Raw genomic sequence first — 16,737 nt, 5'->3', positions numbered from 1 at the left:
ACGTCCACTTTTTCCTTTAAAAATAGTTACACCACTCGTGTCAGCTGCACGACGGTGCACAGTTCCTGTTCCAGTTACAGTTCGTGGACCGGCATTACGCGTTTTCGAGGGCCCGCGAGTGTCGGAATAATAGATTCCGATTCTCCATTTGTGCAACACACACGAAGACGCGAGATAACACAGCGGTGCCAGGGATTAACAACGGCGGAAGTAGGATCGAAAAGTGCATGGAGTAGCCGCTCGACTGCCTGGAGGGGACTAATTAGCATTTAATGATGCGTTATTACGTTAAGTATTCCCTGGAACAGCGGAATTATTATGCGCTTTATGTTCGCCGCATTATTGGTTCAAGCGTTCTGACGCGAATCGCGATTATAGCTTCGGATGAACAAAAGCATCGGCAACGACCATTCACTGGAATCGCATTGTCTCCATCGAAATACTCGCCAACCCTTCCGATACACAACTCCGAGGCGTATCTCTGTTTCCTTTGTCGAAGGCCGACTGTTACTGCTGGGGTGCTTTCAGACTTCGAGTGTCGAGAGAAGACACCTAAAGCCACGTTCCCATTCGAGGGTTACCTTGTACCCTTTCTACTACTGTTACGCTGTTAACTGTTTGAATTATTTTTTTATTTTATTTCAGTGCGCTACTTCCATGCTTGGTTCGATTGTTTAATATCGAATACCTGTACGAACTAGAGGGTTGATTCGGGCTTGGACACCTGTCCAAAGGTGTTCTCTATCAGAAAGAAAAAAAAAAAATATACAAATTCATTTGTTCGGAGCGTAGATTTTTTCCGGCTGCACAAATCGACCAGTCTGCAAAATCGCGCAGCTCAAACAACGCTCGAACGGAAAATTTAGAAAACGGCCCGAGGCTGTTTGTCAAATTGAGAACGGATATTCGTGTTTTCTCGTATCACACGATTCGCACTTTGCGCCTGTCGGCATCGATATGCGCGTACTCGCGAACGTTTCACACAGGCCCGCGACGATTTGCACAGCGGAGGACATAGACGCGAGTGTATTGCGTGAAAGCTCCTACATTCGATTTTACGCTTTTCCCCGATCGACGTTTTTTCCACGATCCGTTCTTTTTTTTTATGACGACTGTTTGTGCTCGAATCGCTCGACGTCGCTTCGCATAAGAACGACTGCGCAGCGGGACGGAATCGACAGGAAACGCGTATAAATTCGTGATGTAAAAGTTGCTCGCGTATCCTTTCCAAAATGAAGCTACGTGACCGTAGATCAGAAAATAAATCGTTCGATTAAATTCGTAAAGCAAAAGTCGCGCGCGTATGCTTTTCAAAATAAAACTACTCATAGTAGATTTTAAAATAAATCGTTAAAAGTTCTTTGTGCAACTTCTTCGGAGTCTTATTTTCATACATTATTCTCCGATTCGTTCCGAGTCGGAAGCTGGTCCTTTTGCTCGTTATCGTCCGCGGGCCTCGCGACGTTAAAACTGTAGGCAGCCGCTTTTTTCGTCACTAATTTACAGCCTGTCAAAGCTACGTGCCACCCCATCGCTCAGCCACTCATATCGCGGAAAATATGCATAATTCATAGGCCCCAACGGTGCCGTATATAATATTCCGTCGAGGTCGGCGAACGCCGCGGTAGTCGAGCTTTCGCGATCGACCACTCGAAGCTTTACTTCCATCGCGGCGCGAGGCAAGACTCGATTTCCGAGATCGAATCGAATGAGCCCAGCGGAACGAAAGCGGTGGCCGCGTAATAAAATACAGCAAATGAACGAATACCGAGCTCCGAATCGAGCAAACAGTCGTTCTTTTTTATAGCCGCGTAACGCCAATACGGACTGCAAACATCGGGATTGCAAATACGCGCCACGGGAGACGCAGTTATTTTTCAACTTTGTTCGACCATTGTTCTTTACGCTAGAAGGATTTTAATTGGTGGCTTCCATTAGGAAGGCGATTATTTAGGTGATTGTAGAACTTTTATTTTAAACGAAGGACTTAAACGATACGAATGTGATCTCTTGGGGGACATATTTATTCACTTTTTAATACTCTGCATTTCTCTAACGGTGGCCAGTGTATTTCAATTTTTATTATTTTTTATATGAAACGAAATATTTTAGGTGGGAATAAAATATGAAAAAAGCGATTTAATTTATCCTGCGGCATACATAAATTATTCTTCGTGTTTGGTACCTCCGAAAAATTCAAGCTCGAATATTCGTAATTTTAATTTTAAAGACTGCAATAATTTAGGTGCCTCGAAACGTTCTACTATTTGCAGAAAATAACGCGCATGAGAGCCACGGTCCACCGCTGGCTAGACCTGGCGTCGAATAAAGAGGATGTCAGAACAGGCCGGACAACGGCTATGAGGATGACTCGACGTCGCGGTTATTACACCGAGGGTCAACGAATTTCCCAGCAGCGCCGTGTCGTCACCGTAAAATCCACAGGGAAATGCGTCGACCAGACTTTGCACACCGTTCGATACCGCGCTCCTTCAACCGCGCGTAGCATTTACGTTTTTGCGCGGTTGATCGAGCGTATCGAAGCACTCCCGTTTCGTTAATTGTAGCAATTTATGCAAAGACGTTAAAATATCTAGATTATATATTACTTCACCGTATCCACTACCTTGGTTAACGGCTGGTGGAAATAAATAAAATAAATAAACATCATGCTTGGAATACCACGAACGAATATTATCTTTAAATTTATATTTTCCAAGAATGTAACGTAGGAGCATGTATCATCGACTTTATCTTTCAATTAAATTGTAAGAAGTGACTTGTGTTAGCCTGCGGAACGTCGCATCGACAAAATGTAGTATTTCCTGTAATGCAGAGAAACTCGTTCGAACTAAATATACTCCCCAGACTATGAAAAATAAATAAAACGCGACCACACGGAGCACCCCCTGCGAAGATAAGCAACGTTAAAGAAGAACCTATAGAAACGTGACTGTAACGCGTGAACGAAGAGGCCACGCGTTTCCTCGCGATCATTTTCTACTATTTGCACGTTCACGATCAATCGTTGAAGTGGGTGTAAGGATGCACAGTCTGTATACCGTTTGCAGACTGGAGGACTCGTGTTAATTAAATCCACAGGCTTCGAGTCGATGCCTTCGACCGAACCAGGTTCGGGGCTATTCACGGTAACGTATTCATGGGCCGGCGTTGTGATTACGCGCGACACGCTCTCTCGCACGGGACGACGCGATTAAAAATTCAGCGTCAAGTGGCAGGAGGTGGGTTGATCCTCGTTTTCCTAGTAGGTCAGACCCATACCAGCGATTACGTTTGCGCTTAAAGCCGAACGAACGTGACTCGATTCACCACGCTTCGTAGAAGTCGTGAAAACGAATGGGGGTACGTCGGTGACACGTTGTTTCCGAGGACGTTGGTTGTTGACAGCCGAAGGAAAGCGTCAGGGATGAAGATAAACGTGTCACGGGGACGCGAAGACCTTTCGTGAAATAATTCACACAGCTTTCCTCCGACTGGTTCGAACCGATAATTAACAACTAATAGAGATATATCTATATAGCGTGGTATTCAAAAGTTATTTTTTGTGAAGAACAAAAACGAGGATACACTTATAGTCGAATCCTCCGATAGAATAAGGAGGTTGTCGTTTAAGGTTCAACGATCCCTACATTTTATTTCTATTATTTCCCCAGTCCATTATTTAAGCATCGGTTGGATACATGTTCGTCCTGAACAACGGCATTAGGGTGTCGCGAGCAAACGATTCGAAAAATTCGCCCCGTTGAAAGCACCAGCGAAACTTCGCGTCCTTCCATTATTCAATTTCCGTGCTCCTTGAATCTGGCCGGAGGAGGACGGTGGCCAAATATTTCCTTCGTTTCTTCTTGAATCGTTTATCTTCCAGCGGAACGGTTCGGATGCCTCCCTCGTTTAGTATCCATTATAAAGTATAATTTCCATTGAAGGCGCAGACCGTTCCGCTAGTATTGAGGTAAATGACCGTATTTGGAAAGCAAACGCGATTACCAGTAACTCGTAACGTCATCCTGGACGAAATTTGCCAAACGCTGGATAATTCAATGACGCAAATAACGGAGTTTTATAGGATTCATTACTTGTTTGCTGACTCCCTTTTGAGCCGCATAGAGGGATACAAGCGCGTCACGAGCTGCCGATAATAAATTGCGACTAGCGACCGGCTAAATTAATTGGACGTTCCGATTCCGCGTGGAACGCGATATTTGACACTGTTATTAATCCTGGAATGCTAAACAGAGTCAGTGCCAATGGCCGGTTGAAAATTGGTGCTGCGCTTGCGCTGACCTGCCAGGGATTTCACAGCTCTGTTAGTCCTTTTCAAAGAATTTTTCGTTTATACACTAGTACCGGATTACTTTTATTACTTCTGGACTGTTGACACGAGTCGAAGAATTTTCTGTTGGGATCTATTCGTTCCACGAGTTCGTTAAATAAATTTTCAGAGCAGAACCTCGGTCGGCGCACGAGAGCCTCGTTTCTTGACCTACGAAAGCGTTAACGTAAAACCAGACTATGGATATGTGGTTACGTGGCCTCGAAGTGACGCAGGGTTATGGAGAGTCGAGCAGATCGACGAAGTATTTCAACCTTCTCGATCGATCCTCGGTGAACAATTCATATCAGTTGGTCCTATGAATAAAAATCCGATGAATTCAAATCCGGGGATCGCTCAGTCGAAGAAGAAGATCCTGCGCGACCTATCCATTTGTCACGAAATGCGAAAACTGTTTTTGTGACAATCATCTGTGATATTCACATTGCAGTAAAAACTGTTCTTTTATGAAGTCTAAATGTTAGAGATTCTTAAATAATGAAATTCGAATACGTATACTAGGCCTGAAGAGAAACAACGATATCGAAATCTAGCAAGTCAAAGACGAATCAAAAGAAGGATCAATTTTGAGACGATCGCGTGGCAAAGTGGATAACGTCATGGCGAGTGTCGAATCCGAGCATGGTCGCGCGTTGCGCCCTATTAACATTTCAGCCCCAACGCGGTGGCTGCGCTTGTTAACTGACAGTTATTAAAATGGACTCCCGGTCGCGTCATCGATCACGAAGCCCGTGGCGTCGGCCTTCGGACGACCGCAAAGGTGGAATAAAATTCATCGACTCCCATGAGCCGCAGGAGTACATCAAAGCCAACAGGAGGGCGCTCGCTCGCGGAGGACCCGGCACGCCAGGGGTTGCTGGGCTAAATGTAGCGTATAATTTAGACAGCAGCTGCGCCGCGCGACAAATATAATTCGACGCATCAATCTGCGGCTTTAGGGTCGAACTTTTAGAACCGGAGAGTCGCGTTCGACGTCGAAACTCTGACGAAAAAGTTTCTCGACTAGTCTGACTCGCGGAACGACGACATTAGCGTTCGTCGAGATCCTGATGACTGGTGAAATGGCGTAGTATGCGACGATAGTGGAGCTGGACATCGGTGTATGTCATACCGCAGGAAATTATTTCTGTCTCTACAGAGTCCCGTGTTTCGTTTATTTTATTTATTGCACTTGGTGGAAAAGAAGGGGAAAAACAATTGAATAGTGTATTCTAACGTCAGTTTCGAGTCTTTGGAAAATTCGGAGGTGTTGTGGAAAACGCGACTGCGGATTGGCGATAAATAAGAAATTAAATATCAGCCTACAACGGCCGCGCGCCTCTCTACGAGAACGTAATTTATAGGAAAAGTTTCGGCGAGAGGGAAAGCGTTTTTGCGCGCTGTGGAGTGAAAAGCGGGGCCGTTGCGCGTGGAAAAGCGAATTACAATTTTTTTCATAAATCTTTCTCGCACGAAGTACATATTTTTTCGACGAAAAACGAGTTCGGTTAAAGAACTCGAGGTGAATTTAAATTAATATGCTTGTAGTTTCGAGCGATCTGAGATCCATGAAAAAATATATTGCAAAAATTGTTGTACGAATGGAATAGAGTACTTTGCGATTCAAACAAACAGACATAAAAATTTGAGCGTATCAGTTGCAAAGACGAAGGAGCTTTGTTTTCTCCCGAAGGAGCTTTCATAAAAATCGATAAAGACAGCAGCAAAATGGTCACTCTCTATTTTTGATATCAAATCCTTGATATCGAGCACAAAAATAATCGATATTGAGTGACATTTACACAAAACGTAAAATGCTACGACGAGTATTTCCTTTCCAATACAAGCATAATGGGAACACAGAGCGTCGAGAAAATTTTTTTCACGTAAAAACATGCATAGTTCCATTTAAAAAGCAAGCGCAAGTGCATATCGACCTTGCACCCCCGCAGCAAAAAAAAAGAAGAAGTATTGCGCATTTTTTTAAATTTCCATGAATTTTTAATACCTAGCTTGTTCCACTTCTAAAATTAGCCAGCAGGATATATTTAATCTCTTGGAGGATAGTGGTTCCACGAGCTCGTTTAATTTTAAAGCAACGTTGAATATTTTCCTAGGAAAGGGACCGTTTGAATCATAAATACATAACTATCTTCAATTAGATTTCAGAATATTACAACACGATAGAATTACCACAAGATCGATAAACGCCACGGGCGAACGTTGACTTCAATTTTCATTTAATTAAACAAAATAACTCGTCCATGAAGGAGTTAAAGCAAATTATTCGTAGCAGACGGTACTACCCATTTGAATAAGAATATTGAAACGGATATCCCAATTAAGGGAAAATGACGTTCTCGAAGTTGAAGCTCAGACTACTTTAAAAGTCTTCCTACTGTTTCGTTAATATTGCAAGAGAAAATCTGCATTCACAAGTTAATAGGATGTGTGTCTTTGTAGCGAATACGACAGACACTAGCTAGAGGAACCATTACATTCACATTTAATCACGCGCAGGCGTATTCCTCGGCACTTTGGATTCAATCTTCATGAAAATGACCACAGATCCATCTTAGTTCCGTACACGCTTTTTACTATCTGGTAGATATAGAAATTTCACTTGTGCAACGATTTATGGTTAATAGCGTAATGGAAGGAAGATCACGCAACAAATAACCATATTCGCCTCCATGCGATGAAGTTTACCAATTTCGCATAAAAGGGTGATCCCAGGAGCACCGTACCTCGAAAAAAGGATAAAAAGCATACGCCCCGAGGCATCAGCCTTGGTGAAGAATTTGGTTCATCCCTTCATATTGAAATTTCTACCACGCTCCAGGAACAAGGAACGTCGGAGCTATTCGTACTCACGCATAACGAGTAACACGCGCTTTATTGCGGCAAGAAAAAGTCATATAATAGTCGTAGGAGCTGTGTTTTCCTTTTATGGGGTGCGTGCAACTCCGCAATGGAATATACATGAGAGAGGAAGAGGGAGCGACGAGGAGGTATGCGTTAGGGGTGCACCGCGCAGACACGATGCCACGTGTCGATGATACACGCTCGCAAAGCCGTCCACGGAGGATCTTCCTCAAGTATATGCGCCTCAGGAGACCTCGTGGTCCCCTTTATCGAACGGCCCTGGACGACCCTTAATTTTGTACTAACGCTTTTCCTACTTTGTTCGACCGACTTCTATCTGTCACGCGGGTCTCGCGGGAACTTTGAAGGGAAACCCGTCCCGGGACTCCTGACGTTGTTCTCATAAATACCGTAGCTATCACCCAACGTCCTATCGGTTTCGTTGAACAAACTTATCTTTGCGAAAATGTCGAATCTTCTAAACCATGACTTATTCGAGTCGTCCGATTTTTCTGTGGATACTTTAGTTCATTAAATATACATCTACGTGTCTGGAATAAAAATAGTACACACACAGTGTTTACATCCCTGTTTTATTTACGTGTAATATTTTCCAAGAGAAAAATTCCCAAGTCTAGAACTTCGCACGCTAGGTTTATTTACGTCGTAGAACTATACCTACGACCCGTGAACTTTGAAACTCTCAGGGACAATGGGCGACCACGATATGGCATATGCGTCAGCCCAGAGGTCAGCCTTCACGCCGTTGTTACGAGCTGTTACAGATTTCTCCAGCTTCACACCTCGTACGTGAGTGGGGCATGTTATCGTACAAAGTCTCGACATCCTGAGGTCCCAGAGTTCAAGATAAACGACATTCCGAATGCGTCATGTCAATTCCGTTTCGTAAATGTATAAATAACCGAGAATTAATATTTACTTCGAAGGGTAAGATGAAATCCACGGTGTTAAAAATTCCTTCTTTCGTAGCTCCACTACATGACGTAAAGGTTTTGGCAAAAAAAACCCAAATCGCAGACGAAATAGACGTCGAAGAGAAGCAAAGGATTCCAGAGGTTCTCCTTGAAAAATAGCTCCACCCCCACAATCCTCATCCGTTCTCGTCGATCGAGTCGACGACGGAGTTGAGTTTTCAATGATATTCCATCGCTGTGTTTATTTGGTTTAGCAAGAAATGGGTAGGTGTCGATAGGTCTCGCGACGTGGTCCAGCGAGGAGGAAAGTTTATCGAAAGGACGATAAGCGGCGAGTCTCGAGGTTGGCGAATGGCGTCATCGGTTTTGCCATGGGGATCGATGGCGAAGTGCTTACGTGAGTGGCTCGCCGGTTGTTTAGACTTCGAAAGACGCGGCTGGTCACGTTCCCGATATCGGAGGCTGCGTTTTGTATACAGTCGCACCCTCTTTTCAACGGGAAAGAAATTACTGGCCTAACGAACCGGACGACTCGACGTCTGCTTTGATTTTTTCACACAATGGTCACGCTGTGCGCGACCCGTGTCCATGGCCGTTCCCCGATCCTCTCCGCGTTGATACGTTTTGACGGTCCTCTTCACGCTTGCTTACACTTGGGGAAATGAAACCTCCGAGGCTCCGTCGAGTTTGTTTCTCCTTCCACTCATTTTCCGTAAGCCGCGACTGCTTCACCCGCGTTACCAGGATGGAAATGAACCGCAGGTGCGAATTGTAAATGCCAGGAGAACTCGTTAACATTCTCGTGTCCACCTAAATGAACGTCATTTCTTTTCCGTGCGCATCAGGCTGTCGCAAATATTCTTTCGCGTGAAAGGATTATTTTATCGTTGTATTAAAAAGTTGGACTCGACGTGACTACCGTGATGAGTTTGGTCGAAGTAGAATACTATTAATAGAATACTAATAATAGAAATTTTAACAAATATAACTATTCACACAAATAATTTTACAACTCAGAACGGGTGCAGTTACTACTACTACCGTCGTATCCTATCGTTAGGATCTACAATGACCTCATCCTCCACCCAAGATCAATCTTCCCCGAACATAATTCGTGCAACGACACCTCGTGAACCCGACGCCTTTCACCTCAATCTATCCTCGATTAACGCGCGATCAACGATAAGAATCCGACACGCGAGCATTCGTTTCGTTGAAAGAATCACGAAGGGAAATTAGCCCGATAGAACTGGAGCCGTTTATTTTCACAAACTGTTAGCCCGTATATACCTGCGCTATCACGGATTTGGAGGCCGCAATAAACGCCGGCTGACACGCGTCCCTGACCTGCCCGAGGTGTCGCTAAACCACCGTATTTTCCGACAATTACCTCGTGATACACGGAGAGACGCGCCTCCCACGCAGACGCGCGTGCCCTGTAATATTCAGCGCGACGATCGGCGCCCAGAGCTCTTGGGTGAGCGTGGCGAACGATCGGTGGCTGGTCAGCCGCGTGGCCGGCTTGCCACAACCAATTACCGCTCTCTCATTAACTCCGCGATAATCATCATCGTCGAGTGTCTCTGTCGCACGGCGGGGTTATCCTCCGACTTCGTCCTCCGCTTCCTCTGTTCATTTGCGCACCCCTACGCCCACGCTCCGTCTCTCTTTCAATGAGTGCATAATTGCTCGTAAAAAAGGGCGCTCGACAGTCAAAGTACGACGAATTGTACGTATCGGTGAACGCGCATCGCTGAAAGCACCCCGGAGCTCGCAATAATCACAAGCCGAAAGCGGAAGGTGCAGACCACGTTGAACGTGGTTCGAGGTGGTTCAGTGGTACTGTTACGTCTCGAAGGGAACAGAGGAGCATTCTCGAATCGAGCACGATCTTGCTTTGCTGTGATTGAGGTTTATTAAGAGTACGAGAGGATACGTTACGATTGATAAACGCTACGAGTCCTGAGGAGACCAAACATGAGAATACAGATGAGGGAATTTTGTCCCCTAATTTCAACCAGCCTTTTTGGGATTTCCCGCAACTGTAGCAACATCACGGACAGGAAACAGAGGACAAGTAGTCTTGAATTATTATCTAGCGGCGTCCGATCGAACGGAGGGATTTTAATTAAGGAAATTAAGCTATTTATTGCGAAGTTGAGGAGCCCTGTCTCTCCTCGGCGCCCTTCGCCATCGCATCTTGTACCTCGCACCTTCCGCCCCCCTCCAGCCGAGAACAAAGGCGACCCCGAGCTGGAGCGTCCCTCTTTCTGGGCTCCTTAACGAGGCTAATTGCTCGAGAACTCCATCGGATCGCGAAAGCATCGAAACAGCCGATACCCGACAGAGGGCGAAACTTCGACGACAGGGAAAAAACAGCGACGTGATTTTACGAAAGGGCCGATTTTCGAGTGTTCGTTAAACATGGACTGTTGAAATATTCTCGTTCGGTCTGTTTACCTGGCCGCTAAAGATTTTGCGACCCTCGATCGGGACGAATTAAAAGCGTCTGCTATTCTCTTTCAGCGAAGTGTTACAGACTGTTACGTTTTCCTATCGCACGCAAATCGCACGCATCACGTTGTAAATGCTAAAGAGGATGTGAGAAGAGAAACGCCGAAGAAAACCTAATGAAAAATGGGGAAGCAAGTGGAAGACAAAGTGCGCTTGCCACCAAGTTACGGAAGGGTTAATTCGTTCGATCGCGCCTGGGATCCCAGCGACACGGCCAAGTTGAAAGCGGTGACGCGTGTCGTAAGGCTATAACAGACTTTTCGCGTAATCCGCAATTAAACGGATTAATGAGGGAACGGTAATTGGCTGCGGCGAGAGCCCGCGCGACCGCCTGGACCGCACCCTTACGAGCTTGAGTACACGCGTCGGTGCATACGCGCGCATCGTCCTGTCTACGTGACGGACGGCGACGCGTTATTAATTTATTATCGCCAATTACGCGACTTACGCGAACCTGTAATGCGATTCCCGGCCACCTTTCATGGTAATGACCTAAGCCACCGTAGCTAAACGCTGTTATCGTAAAATCGAGGCTTTTATTTACGAAGAACGGTAGGTTATGGAATTTTGTTGAAACCTGCAATTAACCCAGAAACTCGCGGTGTTAAAAATCGTAGGGTTACCGAATATTTCCCTGTTAGTGTAACTCCTACCAGCCCGTTCAATCTTAGTGCCTTGTAGCATGCTCTCAAGCATGCTAACCTCGCTACTCCTGGTCCATACGATATATCTGGTAACATGTTCATGTACTGCATCTGTTACGTCCCTACCCCTAGTTCAGATACAGTACGACAATCAGCTCGTCTTCCACGTGACTATAATTGGGTCATAAACGGTCGAAACATCGGTTGCTAGTCCAAACCGACGTAATAACGTAGTAAACGTGCTGAACATAAACACATTTCATTTGAATTGCAACAGTAAATTGTTTAATTTAAAACAAAGTAACGAGATTTCTCCTGATAATTCAACAGTCCACTATTTTGGAGCTTCCACCCCACACTCCAATGCGAGACACTCGGTACTTTCCACACTCCCTCTGCTCTGAATAAGTTCACACGTTCACGGGTCAAAACTAAACAAGAACGAATAACCACACGTCCAGTTTTTGCATATAAGTGAAAGCGTCAGTCTGCGGCAGGTTGTAAAACAATGCCGCGTAAAATTGTTCAGGGCCCAGACCGCCGCCGTGGCTGGCCGCAAAAACCCTTTGCGGATAACTCGCGCGTCAAAACACCGAGCAATTAACCCTCGAGGGGATTTAAAAGCAGGGGGCATCCGCCTGGTTCCCGCTTATATGTCCCAGGGGGTTTGCCAAGGGTCCCTGTCCGTGGGTTCCTGCGCGACCGCAAGGGAATTACTAAGGATTACATGAAAATTCTATTATCGTCTTAGCGTTGCGCTTTATACCCCCCCGACTCATAGCGAAATCGGGCCACCGTCACGAATCAATTCGAGTTCAGTCTCGTCGAGTTTTTCTTGCGACGATAGAACGCATCTGCCGAACGCTTCGATCCCGATGATGTCGGTGTCAGCGATTGCTATGCGGAAGGGTGTAGGAGTTTAGGAAGGGATCTGTCTTCTCAGCTTCGTATTAGAAGGGGAAGATCTGGGTGGTAAGAAATTAATATGTGAGGAGAGAGAAAAACGAAAGGTCGAGATGCTAAATTCGTTTTCTGACGTATTGGAATTGTCAATCTTTACTAACTGTACAAAAAAAAAAATAGGCGCTTTACTCGCTTTAAACGATTTTCATTTGTCCCCTACTTAACTGTGACATGGACGCCCCGTGTGTAGATCGGGTAGCGATCTCTGAAATTGGAGCAATGTGTGCACACGTGGCACGCGTCAGTTGCGCGTTCCCACAAGCTCGACCCATTCTTTCGGCCGGGTCCATTGTTGGAATCTGCATAGTTTAATCTATTATGTCGCCGGATACGACGCTGACAGGCGGCGCGGCGGCGCTAATAGACGTTTAATCGCGATTGTAACGCGATTCGACGCTCGAATTATAGCCCGCGCTGGAGAGATTGACCGGACAGCCGTAACACCTATCGACCAATTATTTGTCGGATTATTGTTTCGCAACAGGGCGGATAAGCGGCTTCCTCGATTACACGCGCCGCACCCCGTATCGATTCCGCCCCCTCGCAGCCATGAAATTATTATTACGATGTCACTCGAACCCGCGGACTCGTTCGGGTCTATTTGCACTCTTCCTCGACGCACCCCCCTACCCCCGTTTAAATGGCCAAATGGCCCCCCAACGACACGATACAGCCGGAAAAAGCGTCACCCTCCCTCGTTCTCGTCCGATGGCATCGAGGAGAGGAAAGAAATATGGCGCTTATCTAACAGATCGAAGTGAAGCTACTCGGTGTCCCAAAAACTGGGACAAGACGCGAGTATTTTCCAAACAAAGTATAATTTATTAAAGAGGATAAGTTAACCCTTTGTACTCGGAGCCATTTTGTTGCTGAATGTGCTGAAAGGAAGGAATTTCCAACGCCCCCTTAGAGAAGACATCCGAATGCAAAGAATTAAATATCATTTTCTGAATAACCTTTGTCATTCTACTTCTGCATCGACGTTCTACTAGACATTAAACGACTGAATCTCTGCCACTTTGAATCAACATCGTACACGCGCAGAAACGGATCGAAGAATTACGGATAGAACGCGTGTGCACCCTGAAGATGGCGGCCCTCGAGGAAGGAGTCACTTGACGCGCGATTATTGGCCCAGGAGTTGGCAAGCGTGCTTCGAATGCGCCAACTTTCGAAGCCGGATTACGTAGGTCGACGAAGGATACGAAACTTTTGTAATTGTTCTATCGATTTCCTTCCGCCTTGCCCCCACATCGTTCTTTCGCACCGCATGCCGGAAATAAATGCTTCTCACGGTGGAAGCGATCGGGAGCACGCAGCTTCCCGAAATTGAACGGTTAGGCGTGCACTGAAAACTTCTCCTTTAATGAGCCTTCTCCTTGCCTGTCGTTCAAATGTTTGCAAATAATTGAGACGATATACGACTAGGTGCGAGTCCACTCAGCTGTTTACAAGCAAGCATAACTTTCTCCACTCGACTGCGATAAATAGCGCTCGATATCACGTGTACTGTTTCGCTGACCATTGTGCAAACACTGGTTCTCCGTATGTTTACGGATCGTTTCAATTAGAGTTGATTCAGTCCCTTGCAAAGATTGTATATCGAAGCCTAATGTTACAATCTTATGCTTGTTTCTTTCTTTATTTTCTAAGGTGACGTAATCCGTTTCATATTAGTTATTGCACCTATTGGTCCAGTCTTGCTTGTCACAAATCGCCAGTCTTGTACACGTTCTTATACATGTTGTTACTCATAGTAAATGATGTGTTACATCAAACCTTAACTTCCTACATTACATTCTTTACATGTCCATCGTGGCCCACTGGCCTTCCTATAGCTCGGGTACCTCGGGGTCGCTAAGCTCGTATTGCAGCTACAATCGATCATAGCTACAGCCCCTGAGGGCAGTTAAAATCTTGAAACTCTACGAATTCGAAGTTGCGCATTCGGTGCTGTTTCACGATGGAACGTTTGCTACGACAAAACAACTAAAACAGTATGAAAACAGTATATCCATGCTTTTGCTCTCTGCAAAATCAAATCTGTATACTTCCTGTTGCTCTCCGCTAGTGAGCTGCACTTCCCGTACTCGCGATAAAAAAAATAAGCGGATCGATACTCGTTTCCCGACGTAACTCGCGTGATCTCGATATCTCGACCATTCACGCGGAGCTGGGTATCGGATAGAGTTCGCAAACGCACAGAGCCCGATCGTGTCGGGCCACCCTCGATAGTGTTCTCATTTTATGCGTCCGTCGCGTGGAATAACGTTTGCTATCGCGTACCTAACGTCGTCTAACACGAGGTTCTTCCACGATGACCGAGTCGCCATTCGATGTTGACAGACGGAGGGGAAAAAATGCCAGAAGGGGACTGGTATCACCTTTGCGCGCCGTACGCTCTCGAGATATTCATTTTTATGGGGTTTGTCTCTCTCTACCATTCGATAGAATTGGTTTCTTTATAGGAACGAGTCCTCGCGGAACAAAGACGATAATGCAATTTGGTTATTCATCCATCCTGGCTCCGACATCTAGAACGTTTTATTTATTCTCAAAACCTACTACCCTTGCTCCTCGATGGCTTCCGAAAAGAAAAATACGACTTCAGCCGACGTCCCCTTAAGTTATTCGTATATTTTCGTTAACCCTTTGCACTCCGAATTATATTTCAATTTCGTTACCAGCAGTTTCTTTCGTTGTATTTTGTCATTTTCACGTGTATGATATCTCTTGAAACAACACAAACTTCTTCCAAAATTCTATGTTCTTTTTTTTTCAAGGTCTCTAGGTAGACACAACCCTTCAACCTTACTCTCCCGACGTTTGCTACCACGCGTTTGAAGCCACCGCGAGGTTTTCCTCCGACGTTGACCACATCACGGTGTCGAGGTGGGTGAAAAACCAGAAGGGGTCTCGTATCACCTTTATGCACGGTAGGCTCGCGAGTTATTTATTTTTATGGGGTTTCTCTCTTCCTCCCGTTCTCCCGGGTCGCTTTCTTCCCGGGACCGAGTCCTCGAGGATTCGAAGCGACCCCACGCACGCGAGGAGCGAAAGAGAGGAGCCAGTGGTTTGCGTTCCCGTTTCCACGCCGGAGACCCTTCGCTCGGGAGGAAACCCTGTGCCCGCTTAATGGCGTTACGGGGTTGCCATGGCGACGAAACCCCATGGAACCCGCCAACGGCACCGACGCCACCGCGCCCGCTGGAAAGCCCATTTATTCTGGAAAAACATTACAAGAACGAGGAGAGCCACGAGCCGCGGCACTCGTGGTGTCTACGCGAGCGGCGCGGCCTCCACGGTCAGTAGACCACCCTCTAGAAGAGGCGCGCGAAGAAAAGTAGCCCTCTTAAGCGGGTACAGATTGGCTGGCGAGAAAAGCGTACGCGCCAAGTACGAAAATCATGCGTGGACGAACGAAGGACACAAGCTCTCTGCGAAGCGGTCTCTCTGATTTATCGAGGCTTCTCAGTTGTCGCGAGATGAGAATTCAAGGTGAACATCTCGAATGATCTCGACGGACATGAAGAATATTCTTGAATGCAATACACTAATTGAACATTTTGTAAGCTCTTGATGCGAATATCCACAAAATATTCAGTGGTTGAGTGCCTAAATCGATGTCCAAATGATTAAACGTTTAACACGATAGCGAATCGTTGATGTTCGAACGATCGATGGTCTGCTTGGACGGGTAATGATTCGACGACAAAGCCAATTACTTTCCCGACGCCTTTTAAACAAAACATTTTGCTCTTTTGTATCGGTAGTTCTCATCGCGAGAAGAATGCTCGTCCCGTTAAATAACGAGAGGGGAATTTTCCTTCCATTACCCGCGTTCCCTCTCCCGCGCACTTGGATCTTCAATAACCTGAAAATTAATTGAGCGAACACATTTAAACGAATCACAGCGAGTATCTTTCCAACCCCCCCTTTCTCCGGCCCCGTGCACCGCCCTCCTTTCTTGCTAGTCTCCGCAGGGTAGATAGTTACACAGCGATTAAGCTCGTTCGACTTGGCGCAATTAAGGAGATTCTCTGCGTCGCTAATTGAGAATAATGAGAAACGCGTCACGTCGAAGTCATAATGTACGCGCGGAGACACGAACCGAACAGTGCACCTGGAAAATGCCCTTGGAAGACTGTCGCAAAGTTACTCGAGACGCCATTATTGACCAAAGAGCTTCTGTATCGATACTATACTAAATATCAATACGAAGAGAGTGTGAAGTATAATGAAGAAAGTTGGAATACATCGTGCAATTTATAAGAAGAAACTGAAGGATTACCTCTCAAAATATTTGTCTAATTACATCCACGTTTTAATAAACAACCCCCATATCTTCGCCGAATATGTGTACGCATTCAATGCATGGTAAACTAGCACAAGCTCCTCATTTTTTTTGTGTTCCGATAGCCACCCCCTTTTGTTACGGTTAACTAGGTCGATGGGTGATAAATTCGATTCGTCCTCGGATACA

At 45.8% G+C, this 16,737-nt stretch overlaps 1 protein-coding gene across 1 annotated transcript in view; it reads right to left on the bottom strand.

Moving 5' to 3' along the window:
- Positions 1-14,346, bottom strand: part of LOC128895799 (uncharacterized) — a 193,110-nt gene extending 178,764 nt beyond the window's left edge. The window contains exon 1 of the mRNA XM_054158726.1: positions 14,336-14,346. The gene's annotated coding sequence lies outside the window, so the exon portion shown is untranslated. The remainder of the gene's footprint in view (positions 1-14,335) is intronic.
- Between the last annotated feature and the right edge of the window lie 2,391 nt (positions 14,347-16,737).

The sequence above is a fragment of the Hylaeus anthracinus genome, unplaced genomic scaffold, assembly GCF_026225885.1.
Source record: "Hylaeus anthracinus isolate JK02 unplaced genomic scaffold, UHH_iyHylAnth1.0_haploid 5, whole genome shotgun sequence".
In the NCBI taxonomy this organism is placed as follows: Eukaryota; Metazoa; Arthropoda; class Insecta; order Hymenoptera; family Colletidae; genus Hylaeus; species Hylaeus anthracinus.
This window is presented reverse-complemented; position numbering and strand designations above follow the sequence as displayed.